Raw genomic sequence first — 18,169 nt, forward strand, 5'->3', positions numbered from 1 at the left:
AATGTTATTTATATTGCCTATAAATGGTAAGGGAAATTTCTTCTTGTGGTAGAGAAGCACATTTAGCTGTCTGAAAATAGGTTACCTTTTCAGAGGGTGAACTGAACTTAGAGTAGTTATCAGTATAGCATCTAGTACCTTTTTTTTTTTTTTTTCCCTTATAGTAGTAGTATTTCTTTAAATAAGAAAGGGTTTCTTTAAAGGAGATTATTGGCCACTGAGAATCTGAAGAAAATTTGCTGATGAGTTTTGGGATTTATTCTCCTATTAAATAATTGAAAAGCTGAGTGATATTTTGAAATATGTGAATTTATAAAATAGGGAAAATTTGGGATCATCTTACTACTTTTACTTTTAGTGAGTGGTACAAAGAAAGTGGTTTTTTCCTAACTTCAGCTAAGCTTTTTTTCCATAGTAAATGGATTGGTCCAGGAAGTGAGCAAGTTGCTTTCCAGAGTGGTTTCAGATTCAAATCTATTCAAGAAAACATAATTCCTTGAAAACATTTTTTTGTTGTTGTTGTTGTTTTTTTTTTTTTTTTTTTTTGCTTATCATGCCTCTGCTCATTGTAAAAGTAGCAGGCAAATTGTTAGTTTGTGCCTCACTTCGGCTTGAATTACCCATTTTGCCATAAGCTTTTTCTCTACAATAACATTCTTAGTGGGCAAAAGTTTGTTCTCCAGATTCTGGTATACTGTGCACTGGAGGTTTGTGTGTGTGTGTGGGGGGGGCTCACTTCTGCGTGAGTGTGTTTCTAGGAGAGATTTGAATCACTAAAAAGAGTGATGTTTGTTTTTATGATATCCTCAAATCTAATGGGGTGAAATCTATAAGTTTTGGAAGTAATATTGAAAATATTTAATAGTAATTACAGTAAACAGTATGTGTCGGTCATTATTCTAAGTGCTTTACAAATATTAGATCATTTAATCCTCATAATAATCCTGTGAGGTAGTTACTATTCCCATTTTATAGACAAGGAAACTGAGGTACAGAGAGGCTAAGTAAATTGTTCAAGGTTACAGACTAGTAAATGGCAGGGCTGAGATTTTAAATATGTGTGTGTGTGTGTATGTATGTATGTATGTGTGTTAGTAATCTTAGAAATTCTTTGGAGGACTTGATGGGAAGAGGAGGGGTTTAGAAGGTTATGTGTGGCAAAGCTGGAGAACAGGAGTTGTGTCACAGTGTGGTTTGAGTGTGGGTTTTCGGATTACTCATATAGTGATAGAGGGAGTGGTATTCTAGAATGAGAGTTAGGGATGCTACAGAATTCAAATATGGGAGGGATTTATTAAAGTCAGCCAAAGGGATGTATCTTTGAGAGAGATGATATTCTTGTAGACTCTTTAATGTGTAAATTTAGTCCAATAAAACTCAAGGCAAATCTATTTATTATCTTTTGTTGTTAGCCATCAAAGTCAGCATTAAAACTGATAAACGTAAGCAAATAACAGGAAAATATTTATTTTTCGCTTTTGACAAAAACTAAATCCAAAACCAGTTTTTGTATTATTACTTTTAACCTTTAAATTTCTACTAATATTGATGATTTCATATACAGACTTTTCCCAATTTATGATAGTTCAACTTAAGATTCTTTGACTTTAGGATGGTGAGAAAGCAATATGTATTTGGTAGAAACCTTAGAGTACCCATACAACTGTTCTGTTTTTTACTTTCAATTTAGTATTCAATAAATTACATGATATATTCAGCGCTTCATTATAAAATAAACTGTGTTAGATTATTTTGCTCAAGTGTAGACTAATGTAAGTATTCTGAGCATGCTTAAGGTAGGGTTGGCTAAGCTATGATGTTTGGTAGGTTGAGAGTTATTACATGCATTTTTGACTCAAGATATTTTCATCATACAATGGGTTTATCAGGGTGTAATCCCATCATAGGTTAAGGAGCATCTGTATTCATGTGTGGAACTATTTAATAGTTATAGAAAGTTGATAATGAAAAATCTGTTATTCACAGATTCACAAAGCTGGGGAAATTGCAGAGAAGTTATTTACTTGATGCTTTTTAAATCCACTTTTCTTCAGTTTACTTCCTAGCTTTCTTTTAATTTTTTTTTATGCCTAATGATAGTAGATGGAATACATAATACATGAAATTGTATGGCTAAATGGTAATTTGTTAATCACTAGTTCATGATAATTAAGGAAGAGTGAAAAGAACTTCATCTTAGTGAAGCATTGCCGCTTTCTTCCCTTTTGACATGGTATAGTATATTCTATAGTTTCTTAGATTTAGTTGTCACAAAATTTCTTCTGGCATTCATCAATTTGTACGACAAATAATGAGAGTGTTATGTGTTTTAAGCATATTTCATCTGCGTTATTTATTAAGAACCTTCTGTGTGTTAGATAGAATTCAGCTGGAGATAAATCAGGCAATAGAACAAACAGAATTCTGCCTTCATGGAACTCAAATTCTAACATTAATATTTATCTTATTCATATAAAGAGAAATAACCATCAGAGTAAATACTTGTTATAGGGTTCATGAAACATATGAACATTTAAACATTAGTAGAATTTGGTGATCTGCTAAAGGGAATGATGTGAAGACACGTTGATATCTTTTTTCATTTTTATTTTTCGTATCTGGCTAACGTACAATACTATTGTTAATTTGTTTACAATATTTTATTTCCTCATTGCTGAAACTAAGTTGATGTTTATATTTTTACTTATTACTTATTTTGAGAACCAAAGGCTGATTTCTTTAATTCTGCCTCCCCCTTTAGGCCTTTAGTGCAAAACTTTGTATATTTTGCATTGACGGTGTCTTTTCTAGAGTTAGTGTTAGAGGTGGACTCCTAGTAGCCCTATAATTGTAAAACATTCCAATTATTTTTGACAAAAAGCTCAAGCATCTAAGTTAGTGAGGAGTGGAGGGTAGTAGCATTAGGTTTTGTGACTGGTTTAGAAGATAGCTATTTTGTTCAACCAGAAACACCTTTCTGGACTTTGAACAGAAAAGTCATTTTGGAGATTTGAAAGGATGTGGTGCAGGGAAATACAAATTTTTGTTCTTAGTGTATGTCATTACCTCACTTTTATTTCTTGTTAACAGTCTGCAGGACCAGATACGTGATGTCAGTTTTACTGTGTTGGGTAAAAATATTTTGTTCTGTGTAATGTTAACAGGAAAAATTAAACGTCTTCAGGGATACCATGGGTTCAGTGTAAATGGAGTAAAATTTCTATAAAGAATTAAAGATGAGTAGCTCTGTTTTGAGAGTTTAATAGAAAACTTGTGCTAATGGTGAAAGGCAGTATGCCTTGTTAGAAAAAGAATTCAAACTAGGAGACCAAATACTGACATTTGTTTTGTGTGTCAAATGGGAATCTTTGAATGTTTGAATATTCTTTCTAATCTTACCTCCTCCGGGAGCATTTATGAATCTTCACTTATATCTGTTTAGGTTTGTAGCTTGTGTTGCAGTTTTTTTGTTTTTGTTTTTGAGACAGAATCTCACTCTGTCGCCCAGGCTGAAGTGCAGTGGTGCGATTTTGGCTCACTGCAAGCTCCGCCTCTCGAGTTCATGCCATTCTCCTGACTCAACCTCCCGAGTAGCTGGAACTATAGGTGCCCACCACCATGCCCGGCCAATTTTTTGTGTTTTTAGTTGAGATGGGATTTATTTCACCGTGTTAGCCAGGATCTCGATCTCCTGACCTCGTGATTCTCCTGCCTCGACCTCCCAGAGTGCTGGGATTACAGGCGTGAGCCACTGCGCCTGGCCGTGTTGTAGTTATTTATGCATATATCTTTTGTTATCTTCCCTATTAGACATATACTTCTTCATGACATTATTCATGACTGATGAATTTTTTATATTTCCCAAGGTGCTTTGTATATAGCACTTTGCATATAATAATTGTTACATGACTGTCTTTTGAATGAGTGCATAATGCTACTTGCTTATCTAGAATATGTGTGAACCTAATTGAAAGAAGGCTGAAGCTCTTAAATAAGAAAGGAAATTGAAATGCTACATGATTTAGGTCAGTTTTAAATGCAGACCAGACTGGTATAGTGATTATTAATTTATTAACCCACTGTCTGTTCTTTAGCATATATTAATATGTCATTAGTCCAGATAGTTTTAAGTGGCCAGATAGCTATCTCCTGTCTCAACTGGCTCCAAGTATTTTTGGCACACTCAACAAAGGGGCCAAGAACAGAAGGGGGCTGGAATGTGCGCCTCCTTCTTACCCTCACTTGTATGTTTTTAAGGCAAAATATATTACATTCATAATCAATCTTGTATAACTAGTGCTATTTAAGATAACTGTCATTATCTATTCTTAAGTATTGTCAAATTAAAAGATCCTTCTAAAGTGCCATTACTATTCAAATTTTAAATAAAATAAGTTAATCAATATAATTTCATTATCAAAACTTTACATGTTTGTCTTTTAATCTAAAGATCATCACGTTTCACTGAATGGTCTATTGTTTCCAACTTTTAACTATATCCTTTCTACTTCAAGATACAAACTTCCTTTTATTCAAATCTTCTCACTTTTCCTTCTGAAAATCTTTTCTTTTTACTCTAGTTTGTCTGTTCCTTTTATATTTCAATCTAAGTGCTGCTTCCTTTGGTTCCTGGTACTCTTTATCATTTGCTGAACCAGTCCTCAACCTCTAATCACTTCTGCTCTAATGGCATAACATATTGCTCCTGTTTGCATACTTAGAACTTTGAAGTCAGCCACATTCTTCGTTCTGTTCTGCAATCTAATTTATTGTTTGATAACTCAGATTCCTTTTAGACCAGAGAGAGTGAAGTGGTGCTCTACAAGTTGAGTATTTTGTTTTGTTTTGTTTTGTTTTGCTTTTTTTTAATGCAGCAAATTTCGTATACATATCCAGATTTTTGCTTTTTCTTAAAAAAAAAAAACCTGGAAATTTGGACAATACTGGGTTCTCATTCCTTTGAGGCAGTAATCTTACAGACTTAAGTCAACTGCTGTCTTTTATGAGCTCTGCATGCTCTAATTTGGTTCAGTCTCCACCATGCTATATTATTCTATACCAGGACCAGTTCATGTATTTACATGTGCCAGCCTGGCTCCTATAGTCATTTTCAAAGACAAATATGTTTTCTATTCCTCCAAAAAAAATGCTATATTTTTTATCACTTCCAGAATTTGCTCTCATACTGTCTAGAGTTTGTATCTGTAAGTGCTGCTTCCTCTTCCCTATCAGTTTCCCTTCCTCTTCCCCATCAGTTTCTTCCTAGCTTACTGAAATCTAACTTTCATCTCTACACATTTACAAAAAGATGTTTATGCATGATTGCCTGTGAACTTATTGCTCAATTTGCCTTTGTCCTTTAAATGATGTGTTTTAGGTATTGTTTTCATTATTTGCACTTTTTTCTTTCAGAATCTCCCACTCACTCAATTCTTTGGTGGACCTTCCTCTGCATTCTCGCCCCACAAGCTTAGATCTTCTCTCTTTACACATATGCCTTCAGTTATTTTATTTACTTACATGGCTACCAATGCATAGATAAAGCTGTTGATGCAGATTTGATTGCTAATAAGATAGCAATCAAAATTGCTTATCATTCTGATCAATATGTATCCTTTCACTTGGTAGTACCTCACTAACCTATGTTTAAACTAGCTTCTCTTGAAGCATTTCTATTCATTGATGATTTATTTATTTCTTATCAAGTATTCAATGTCAACTGTGTGTTAGATATGTACTAAGCGTTAGGGCTAAAGTGTTGAGCCAAGCAGAACACTAAGTTAAGTGAGGTAAAATATATTGAACAAATAGTCACAAGAATACATGTTATGAACACACCTTTGATAAGTACTAAGAAGGAAGAAACAGGATAAGAGAGCATATAATAGGAAGCTTGATTATTATCTAGAAATACGGGAAAACTGACGCCTTACCTAAGTTCTATAATTATTCTTATTTCCTAGGCAGTTTTCTACTAAACAATGTGATCTTAGGATCATCAGTATTAGCATCACCTGGGAGGTTGTTAGCAATGCAGACTCTCAGGTCTAGGGAATCAGAATCTGCCTTTTAATGAGATCCCTAAGTGAATCCTGTGTGCATTAGAGTGCTTTGAGAAGCACTGTCCTAGGCTGGATTCTGGAGTTTTCTTTGACTGTCTTCTGTCATAATATTCTACTCTAAAATATTTAATCTTTTTCTTGGGATAGTCCTTGAATTCATTTATCCTAATCTACAATTTTTATTCACCCATTCCGGTTGATCTACTTACTTCATTCATTTTTCTCACAGTTGCCTAATTAGCCATACTAAAACAGTGTTTTCTTTAGGATATTTTTCCGAGCCTGTGATAACCCACGTATCAAATTCACATTTCTCTGGTTAGCTTTGGAAACTTTTAATGATTTGGTTATGCCTCATCTAACGTGTATTTCTATAACCTCAACAGAGCACATTATGCTCTTTCATTCTTTCAAGAATTATTTTTAAGTCTATGAGACGTATTAAAGCATCTAGGGAGCATGGACAAGTGAGAACATTCTTATTTTTCTTAGCATTTAGTAAAACCTTTATATGAACAGTAGAGATATGAAGCTTTTGTTTGATATATGTTGAGAATTTGATTTTTTTGCAGTTTGCTTTTAGGTCTCTACTTTGTTTTTAGCAATTTTGCCTTTTTCAATTTTGTGAAGTAAAATAGTTTGATTTTTATGAAATAAGGTAACTAAATATTTATTTTTTGTTTTTAAAAGTCTCTTTGGCTGGGTGTGGTTGCTCACACATGTGGGAGACTGAGGTGGAAGGATCGCTTGAACCTAGGAGTTCGAGACCAGCCTGGCAACACAGTGAGACCCCATCTCTATAAACAAACAAATGAACAAATCACTTTGAAGTGTATTCCAATTGGTTGCCTGTCTTTACCCTCTAGTTGTTTTAGTAGTGTCTTTGACCGTATAATTTTCATTGTTTTAAATTTCAAACCCATATCTATTATGTTAACCTAATCTCAGAAATATTTCTAATGCCTATTTCTTTCTACTATACACGTGTTTAGCTAAGTGTAGTCTTTAATGATGAAGTAGAATTTGAAAATGTTTATGTAATTGCTTACTAGAGCTAAGTATTAAGAAGAATTACATATTCCTCATGGTTATCTTGAAGAATAATTTGGAACTTTCCAGAAACTAGTAGCCTTTTACAGTTCTCTCATTTGTCTCTATTTTTGTCTCTATTCTTTGTACCTCCATCTACTAGCGGTCTTTGCCATAAGAGATTGCAGGTCCTTTCACTAGAGGAAAAGTGTACTTCTTGGTGGGGCGCGGTGGCTCACGCCTATAATCCCAGCACTTTGGGAGGCCAAGGTGGGCAGATCGCCTGAGGTCGGGAGTTCGAGACCAGCCTGACCAACATGGAGAAACCCCGTCTCTACTAACAGTACAAAATTAGCTGGGCATGGTGGTGCATGCCTGTCATCCCACCTACTCGGGAGGCTGAAGCAGGAGAATCACTTAAACCGGGAAGCGGAGGTTGCAGTGAGCTGAAATCACACCACTGCACTCCAGCATGGGCAATAAGAGCAACACTCCGTCTCAAAAAACAAACAAAAAAAAAGGTGTATTTCTCTATCTTTTCCTTCTGGCTCAGCCGTTAAGGTTTGCTTTGGCCAGTGGATTAACAGACATGACCCAAACAGAAGCTTAAAGTTGAGCTTGTCTTCTCGTGCTTCTGCCACCACAGTGAGAAGGACAAGATCGTTCTAGGCTGCTGATCCAAGGAACAGGAGAGAGCTTTGGAGCAGATGAGACCCAACCTGCAACTTGTCTCCAACCCTAGAGTAAATCACGAAGAGCAGAGATGCAGCAGAAAGCTAAAATGATTGTTACTTTAAGCCACAGAGTTTTGGGGTGTTTATGATATACCACTATTGTGAAAATAGCTAACGATACAAAAATTAAATATTTAAAATGGGAAGTCATTAATTTTTATCATAAATATAGGAGTCACCATTGATTCCTCGATTTCATTCATCATCTACATTCAATCCACTAAATACTTTGGTTCTGTCTCCAAGATAAAACAAATACCTCCACTTCTCTCTATCTCCAACACTACTACTCCCATTTTCTGTTGCCTGGTGTATTACTGCACTAAACTCCTAACTGCTCATCTTGTTATTATTGTTGTTTCTCTTATTTTCACAAAGCAAAGTTATCAGATCTTGTTACTTCCCTGCTTAAAACCTGACACTGGCTTCTTAGTATGTTTAGAATAAATCCTAAGCTGTATGTACATGGTCTACCCTTGCCTAGCCTTTGACTTTAACCTGTACTGCTTTATTCTTGCACATTGCTCTTCATTGACATTGCCCTTATTATGTTCTGAAATAGGCCATGTTCCAGCCAGCACATTTTTATATGGCTATTTGCCCTATTGTCATTTAGGTACCATCTTTAACATTGTCTCCTCAGAGAGCTTTCCTTAATCACTGAGTCTTTAGAAGTCCCCTAGCCGGTCATTGTCTTAAATCACATCACCCCATTTAGCTGTCTTTGTTCTTAATTTTCAGTATCTGTCATGATCTGGAACTCTTTTGTGCATTTGTTTCTTTTGACTTTCTGCCCATCTATTGGCATCAACAGAGTTTTTGCTTTTCTTGTCCTCTTTGTATCCAGGGCTTATAATACAGTTGGAACTTAGTAATTATTTCTTGAATTAATGAATAACTTTATATTTTAATTTAAAACATTATAATTTTGTTCACACTGATAATTGTTACTGCTTTAGCCATGTTCAGTTTTTAAGTAGTCCATGGTTGTTTTTTGTGGAACAATTTATACATGTAGATTATATAGTTATAGATGAAAAGGATTTATTTTAAACCCTATTTTGGTTATTGTATTTGTATCTTTTGAAATTTATGTTGAAATTAATTTTTATCAAGTGGAAAATCTTTTGAATAGCATTAGATTTATGTTATTTGATGAGAGTCGTATGAGGTCACCTTTTGCCTCTCTTCCATAAATCCATAGTTTCGTCTGTGGAACAGCTGTCATTCTTTCTGAGACTATCACTTAAAATTAATATTTATTTGGAAAGGAGAAAAAACTTGAATTCAATCTCAATTGATATGTTGGTTCAGTTGCTGCTTAGAGGGACACAGATCACAAACAATGAAAGTCACAGGAATTGAAAGGGAAAAATTAATGGCCCCAGAGGAGAAGAAATCCTTATAAGCAATTTGTTGGGGAAATGATAGATTGTTTTCATCCCCTAAAGCATTTCAGTGATACAGGAAAGTAAACAGGAAAGCAAACATACATACCTACTCTTTTTTTTTTTCTTTTTTTTTTTTTTTTTTTTGTCATATCTGCTTCTAATCTGAGTTTTCTGTCTTGTTTTAAAGAACAAATAATCCACACTTAAAGTCCCTGGGTATCCTTTCTAATTCAGATCTACTCTACTCACACACACCCCATAGATGACCTTTCTTATGAATTTACTTTTTATAAAATCTATGTAGTTTGACCATAAGGGGAGATATATAGGTATACACACATACTTGTTACAAACTCTAGTTTTGTACATTTTTTATTCTATAGCAACAGTTTTCAAACTTCTTTAATACATTTACAGACAATTTTCCTTTACAATAACACAAAACAAGTCAAATGCTTGGTGATTAATCACAGATGTGTTCAGTCTGTACACTGGAAACGAAAACATTAAGAAAACCGAAGAAAAGTAAATGGAGGAGTATATCATTTTTATGGATTAGAGGATTGAATATTGTAAACAGGCTAATTCCCACAAAATAACCTATAGATTCAATACAATCCTAACAAAAATCCCAGTTGGACTGTTTGGACATTCAGTCTCTTACAATACCTTACATGATATAGTCCCTGGAAGCTCCACCATACCTTCAGAAGAAAATGAGAGTGAAACAAGCAAATATGATATTAATATTTCTTTGAAAATAATTTTGACCTCACAGACCCCTTGGAAAGTTCTCAGAGTCTTCTAGGGTCCCCATACCACACTCTGAGAAACCCTTTCCATTCCCTTGCTCGCCTACTTCACCATTTCTCACTTCTGTCTTCTCAACCTCTATTTCCCTGCCCACCTCCCAACCCTTACTCTTAGCTGTCAACTTATCTTCCTATATAATAAAAAGTAAATAAAATAAAATAGCATATATATACATATAATAAAGTAAATAAAAGTAAATAGCATATATACACACACATATATATATTTAGAAGAGAGCATCTACACATTTACTGGAACATCTACTGTACTAACCCTCCTGCATTTATATCTACATAGTCTGCCTTACATTAATTATGGTTGTAGAGTATGGATCTACACTCTAACTATGGTTAAACCATCCATGCTCCTTTTCCATTCACTTATTTACCAGATCCCATCCCATCTCACTTACTCAATGACATATTTAAGCACTTCACCTTTTCCCATCATTATTCAAATATCCTGTACTAGTAGCCTTTTTAAAACACTCCCCCAACCTATATCATTGTTCAACTACTACTCAACTTCACTGTTCCCTTTTATAGCAAATGCTTCAAAAAATTCTGTCTATATTTACTATTGTTTCTTTCATACATTCATGATCCCATTAGAGTATAATCAAGCTTTATTTTCCACTCTGTAAGTATTCCAAGACCTCCATGTTGCTAAATCCAATGCTCAATACTCAATGCAGCAGAAATATCTTACGTAACTTATCTCCTGCTACCCACCCCCCACCACACCCCACTTCTAGCAACACTTTCTTCACTTTCTCACTTGGTTCTTTCCTCTTACACCAGCAACTTTTTCTTCATATGTTACCAACCGTATTAGTCTATTTAGTGTTTCTATAACAGAATACCTAAGGCTGGGTAATTTTTAAAGAAAAGAGGTTTGTTTGGCTCATAACTCTGGTTGCTGGAAAATCCAGGAGCATGGTGCTGGTATCTGCCTGGCTTCTGATGAGGGCCTTGTGCTATATGACAGCATGGCAGAGAAGTGGAAGGGGAAGCAGGTGCATGCAAAGAGAACTCACACTAGAGGCAACCTCACTTTATAACTTACCTGCTTTCTTGGGAACTAATCAATTCCCTGGAGATCGAATCTAAAGAGAAACGTATTAATCTACCTTAATAACCTATTCACCTCTTAAAGCAACCACCTCCCAACATTGCTATACTGAGAATTTAGCTTCCAACATGAGTTTTGGCAGGAACACTCAACCATAGCACCAACCTTTGATTTTGAAATACATCAGGGTTAAAATCTTGGCTTTTCTTTGTTTTCATTTGCTTCTTACATAAAGCTCATTGATGGCCTTAATTATCAACTGTCTCTCAGTGGACCCAATTTTATTTATGCAACCATGACCTCTTCTCTGAATCTAGACCTATAAATCTAACTGCTTACTCAACTTCTTTGCTTAGATTTCTAATGTTGAACATGTTCAAAATTAGACTTCTGACTTCCATCCCACATCTTACTGCTCCCTTAGTCTTTTCGTTTTTAGTAAATAGCTATTTTATCCTTCTGAGGAAACCAGTAAGCACCAGTGCAGTAATTGAAGGGAGAGACAGTGGTGCTTGGATTTGATTTGGTGAAGTATCAGTGCAAGTGAAAAGTGTACCCTAATTTATGTTTCAAGATTGATATGACATATTGGATGTGGGGTGTGAAAAAGTATTGAGATCCTCAAATAACTTTTATGCCAGTTATGTCTATCAATATGTATTTGCTATATTTGAAATTTAAACTGATAAAATTTAAATACATTCATATATTTAATAATCATTACATGTTAATATAAATAACATTTAAATAAAAGGATAACTATATTCTCCAAGACAAAAAATACTTAAAAGAATGGCATTGTTTTTCATGTTTTGCAAATCTTTTTAATTTTAGTTTCTGTTGAAAAGTTTCTTAAAGTGTTATTTTTTCTCCTTTGGAGATAATGCCTTTTTTCTCTGGCTCCTTTTAAGGGTTTCGGTCTTTGGATTTCTGGCATGAGATGCCAAAATGTGGTTTCTTCATGTTTTTTCTATTTTATATTTATTGAATTTCTTAAATCTGTGCATTGATGCTTTTCATAAGTTTGGAAAAGCCTTAATCTATTACTTCTTCAGATCGTATAGTGTCTCTAGTTTATTCATTCTTTTTCTTTGGGGACCACAGTTGCATATATGTTGTACCTTTTAACTGTGTTCCACACATCTTTTTCATTTTTCTGTTTTCTCTTTCTTTTATCTGTGCTTCAGTTTGGGTATTTTCTATCAACTTGTTTTGAATTTCTAATCCTGTCTTCTGTTCTAATGAGAGTGGTGTTGAATACATTCAGGGTTCCTAATGTCAAATATTATATATTTTTTAGTTCTAGAATGGAATTTTATTTCATTATTTTTATAGGTTACATTTTTAAATTATAATTCTTTCAGTTATCTATTTTGATCCATCTACTCAACTTTCTTGAACATATTATTCATGGTTATTTTAGTTTATACTAACTAAAGTATTTGGATTATTCCTCTGCATCTATTATCTCTTTTTTCTCTAGATTATCAATCTATAATCCTGACTTTTTTCTGTTTAATAACTTTTTATTTTATGTCTGATAGTGTGTTAAATGATTGTAGATTTCCAGGTGATGTCTTTTATCAGAAAAGGCTAATTAAAACAAAGGAACAACAACAAGAAAACCTTGGGCAGAGAGGGTGAGGGGCTGATGCAGTCAGGCATTAAGCTGGGCTGGTACTTTTTTATAATGTTACTAAGATCCTTGGTTTATTTCTATTATTTTTATGTGGTTCACTTAAGCTTTTGGTTGGAGAGTCAGAAGAACCTTTTCAGCTCTGAAAGACCCTTGGTAATTCAGTTCTTCCCCGCAACATAAGAAATTATGTTTAGCTCTTTAGCTTCCTGCCCCTTATACCTTCAAATTCTTGCAAATCTCCTGAGTTACGTGCTTAAAGTAAGCACCTTCCCTTTAGCAGAATTTTGTTTCCAAGATACTACGAGAGATTTCATATTGGGTTTTAGATGCAGTTGGCCAAGTTGCCCAACTTTTTAAGCATAGCCCAGAATTTAAGTAAACATGCGTTGAAGAAGTTCAGTCTAGTGTTCAGGACACCATACGTTTGCACTATAAAAGGAATTTAACTGACTTCTTGAAAGCTTTGCTGGTTTGGTTCTCCTGTAGAGTCCCTCAGGGTGAGCCAAATCTGATTCTTAGTCTGTAACTAGAATCTGTATAGGCCTCCCAAATTAGCAAATAACCCCTGAGAATAAATTAGCAGGTCATTCTTTTGCTCACTTTGGAAGAGCTCCTATCTTCTGAAATTCTAATTCATCTTATCTTCTTGCTTCAACAAGCCCTCTCATATCTTGAAAAATATAAATTTTGTAATTTATTCATTTTTTTTCTAGTTCTTGCAATGGAAATTTTGGGCTGCTGCCACCTACTACATTTTGTCTGGCAGTAGAAGTTCCTATAAACAAGATTTCTCTGGCTCTTTCCAATTTTATTGGATTTGTACCTTTGTAAAATAATTTTTTTTAAAAAATAATTTTATTCTTATTACAAATACATTTTCTTTTAAATCTTTAGGAGTTTTATAAATTAATTTGGATATAAATTCATATTCTGATCGTTGATTTTGTTGCTCTCTTTCTGGGCATTATAAGTTTTGTAATTTTTTTCTCTCTCTTTTGGATTTCCTCTCTATTACCATTTCTACCTCTTTGCTCTTCCTGCTCTGTCTAATTGTTATTGATTGCCTCCACCATTCCCCATCCCCGGTATGATCCTGAATGAGGGCTAAAAATTGAGATATGAAGTTCTTACTCCAAGCCGATACTAATGATTTTGTAAATTCAGTCACTGACCCATGATCTTTTTAGGTTCAGTTCCTGTCTCCATTGAGACTAACTTTATGTGCTCCCTGCTGCTTCTTAAAAGCCATAGCCCTGGGTGGTAGTCAGCAGTGCTTTTTGTTTCATCTTTCTGTCATTATTAATAGGACATGCCCTAGCTCCAGCTCCTAGTTCCAAACTGAGCCTGAGTCCTGTTGCTAGAAGTGGGAGAACTTGTATTCCCTTTACTTCCATCAGCAAATCTCTAGGTTGCCTTGCATACTTTCTTGGCAAGCTAGAGATTTTGTCTTGTTATGCTTCTTTTTCATTTCTGATACTTTGAAATGTTTATCTTATTCTTGACTGGCTATATTTTTCTTTTTATTTTCAATTCCATATTTTCCTGCTGTGTTTTAACAAAGGGGAGACAGTTCATAAAAGCATGAAATTACTATGCCTTAGTCCAAAATTCAGAGACAAATTGTGTTCTACATTTGGGCCAAACTCCTGGACTAATTTTAATTATCAATTTTACTTACTAGTTTTTTATCCTGGTAAATGCGTAGATAATATTTGTTCCCCGATTGAAAGTATTAATTGTATTGCCTGATTTTTTTTTTTTTTTTTTCCTGTTCCACTTGCTTTACTTTATTGGTTGGGTAATTTTGCTCCTAAGAAAAGAAGGTCTAGGTTTGTTTTCCCAAAATAAGACAAGATATATTGAGTAAGAATTGTTAGTGCTCTACTTTTTCTACTTCTCATCTTATATAAAAACATATTTTTAATACCTGGCTTTTTGCAAGAATTTAATCATTTGGTTAACAAAGTGATAGGCAGATGTGTCAGCATATACTCCCCAACTCTTTTAGAAAGTTTAGTTTCTAGATGAAATTTAACATCAAGACAAATCTCATTACTATTTATTTAAATTTAGCATCAAAACGTGCGTTTAGAGTTTACCTTCTAGGTAGTAATGAGATTTCAGGCTTCAGAATTCAGAATGGATAAACTGCTAATGTTGTATATAATTTAATTTTTTAAATCCCATAAATATCAAGGTAACTGGTAAAAAATGTAGAAAAAAATATGGATATTTACAATTGAAAACCATTAAATTAGAGGATATTTTTTGTTAAAAATCATGATTCTGCATTTAGCATAGTATAAGGGATAACTGAATAAAATGAAACGTATCAGAGCAGTCTTCAGATATACAGAAAAAGTATTCTGATATATCACAAGTAATTACAGATTCAGATTTAGTGAATTCAGGAGCTGTAGGTAATTAGAGCCTTGATACTAATTATATAATAATTTCAGCAAAATTATTTCAAACACCTGCCATCTATTGATTTTTCTGGAATTTCAGTATTGAGATAAGTGATTTTTAGTAAAGAATTTGCAGCAAACAAACAGGAATGTTTAATACCCTCAGGAAAGTGAAATTTGAAAAGTAGCATATTCAGTTAGAAGACCTTAAACATTACAATATTATTTCTTCCGCAAAAATATTTTCAGCTAATTTAATTGCTAAAAAATTAGCATCACTTTCCTGGTTTAGCCAGGTTTTAAGAACTTCCTTGTTTAATATTGGACCACGCTCTTATCTTATACTCTTTGATATTTGCAGAAGCAATTTAACACAATAATTAAGAAGAGGAACTTTGAAATGAAGAGAATTCTATTTCTTCTTCTGCCATTTACTACTTATCTCACTTAGCAAGCTACTTACCCTCAAAACCTTTGTTTCTTCATCTGTGAAATGAAAGTGATACTAGTATCTAATTTACAGGATTTGGGTGAGGAATAAATGGGTAAATTCATAAAGATCGTGCTTCTACATATTCTAGGCATAAATGTCAGTTTGTGTCTTAGTCCATACAGGCTGCTAAAACAAAATGCAATAGTCTAGGCAGCTTATAAGCAGCAATGTTTATTTCTTTAGGTTCTGGATGCTGGAAAGTCCAAGCTGAAGATATGGGCAGATTTGAAGTCTGGTCAGGTCCTGTTTCTTTGTTCATAGATGGCTCCTTCTTGCAGTGTTGTGCCATCACATGGTATAAAAGGGATGAGCTAGCCCTCTGGGGTCTCTTTTAGAACATTAATACCATACATGAAGTTTCTGCCCTCATGACTTAATTGCCTCCTACAGGCCCTGCCTCTTATACCATCACATTGGGGGTTAGGATTTTAACGTGAATTTTGGGAGGGGCTCAATTTAAACATAGCAGGATGATTGTGTTTATTTTCCATTTTTATATTTATCTTGACTTCCTGAAGAAGAAAATTAATCAACATACATTACACATATATTTAATTTAAAAGACAAATGCATTATATCCCCCCAACCATTACCTCCCTCCAGAAAGCCAAATTGCTTTAAAATATTTACCAGTTAAGTCACTTTGCAAACATGTATTTCAGTATCTATATACTGACTGTTTAGTACTTGAGAGTTTTGGTTTATTATCCATTTCCGAATGCAAAGCAACTTTAATTAATACAAGTTGAGTATACCTTATCCAAAATATATGGCATCAGAATGTTTCAGATTTTGGATATATGTTTTGTTTGATTTTGGAATATTATCATATACATAATGAGAAATCTTGGGGATGGGACCTAAGTCTAAACATGAAATTCATTTATGTGTCATCTACCCTTTATACATATAGCCTGAAGGTAATTTTTTTTATTTTTCCCTTGGGAACACAAATAAACTGTGTGTGGTATGCCTGCATTTTGACTTCGGCTTGTCCCATGACGTCAGGTGTGGAATTTTCCACTTGTGTTACCATGTCAGTGCTCAAAAAGTTTAAGACTTTGGAGCATTTTGGATTTGTATTTCAGATTTTTGGAACAGGAATGCTCAACTTGTGTACTGCTTTCAAGTAGAAATCAGTGATAAGTAATTTGGGATTGCTGTTGCATTAATTTTCTCTTCTGCCCTAATTTTAGGACCTTTCATTAGAGGCACACAGTTTTTCCCAGATAAAAGTACATTTTTCATCCATATTGCACTGTTTGTAGGAGACTTTTTTTTAGTACTTTGGAGTATGGTAAGAATAGACTAATACTGCAAAAATAGATGGGAAGATATAAATGTTTTGTAGGTATAAGTGTAAGATACAGAATACACATTTTAAAAAACACAAATTATGTAAGAATAAATTTAAGAAAGTAACCTATATGAAGTAACCTATATGAAGGGAAATTTTTGCAGTAAGCCCTGTATTATGATTCTCCAGAGAAACAGAGCCATATATGTATTTAAGGAGATTTATTGTAAGGAATTGACTTTCACAATTTTGGGGCTAAGAAATCTTAAGACCTGTAGTCAACAAGCTGCAAACCCAGGAGAGCCACTAGTTTCATTTCAGTGGAGTCCGGAGGCCTGAGAATCAGGAGAGCTAATGGTGTAAATTCCATTGTGAAAGCCAGCAGTCTCAAGACCCAAGAAGAGCTGATTTTTCAGGACCAAAGGCAGAAAAGGACTGATGTCCCACCTCGTGGAGTCAGGTGGAAGGGTTAGCCTTTTGTTGTATTCAATCCTTGATTGGATGAAGGCCACCACCCACATTAGGAAAGACAATCTGCTTTACTCAGTCTACCCATTCAAATGTCAATTTCATGCAGAAACACCCTCACAGACATACCTGGATTAATATATGACCAAATGTCTGGGCACCGTGTGGCCCAGTCAAGTTGACACTTACTCATTATAAAATGAACCATCACAAGCACCTAGGAGCTGAATGCAAGCCAACAGTGGACTGTTGTTTTTGTTTAATCTTAAAGGCATGACACTGGAATGAATAAGCACTGTTCTGTATATCAATAATGAAATAAACCCATTCATTCATTCATTCCATAAATATTTATAAATCATCCACTTTGTGTGAAGTTCTGTGCTAGCTGCTGGAAATGCAGTGGTGAATAATATGTAGGTGGTTCCTTCTCTTCCAAAGTTTTTGAAAGTGGATGCTAAACTGCCAATTCTTTAGTTACTTGATTAATTACACTTGTTATAAGGGCTTTCATGGATGTTGTAAGAGTGTATACATAGAGAACTTTACCTAGTTTGGGTTGTCGGGTGAGAAATGTCAGGAAAGACCTTTCTGAATGAGTGATATTTGAGCTGATCTCTAAAGAATAATAAAAACCTTGAAGTAAGGTGGAGTGGAAATTATAATAGGTAAGGGACCAGCATGTGTGAAGGTTCTAAGAACCAAGCGCAGGGCTGATGAGGTTAGAGAAATTGATAAGGCACCAGTTGTTGATCAGATCCTGG

General features: G+C 34.4%; 1 protein-coding gene across 2 annotated transcripts in view; it reads left to right on the forward strand.

Moving 5' to 3' along the window:
• The window catches only part of ANKRD50 (ankyrin repeat domain 50), a 45,460-nt gene that overhangs the window by 2,994 nt on the left and 24,297 nt on the right, over positions 1-18,169 (forward strand). The window lies entirely within an intron of this gene.

The sequence above is a fragment of the Papio anubis genome, chromosome 3 (assembly GCF_008728515.1).
Source record: "Papio anubis isolate 15944 chromosome 3, Panubis1.0, whole genome shotgun sequence".
In the NCBI taxonomy this organism is placed as follows: Eukaryota; Metazoa; Chordata; class Mammalia; order Primates; family Cercopithecidae; genus Papio; species Papio anubis.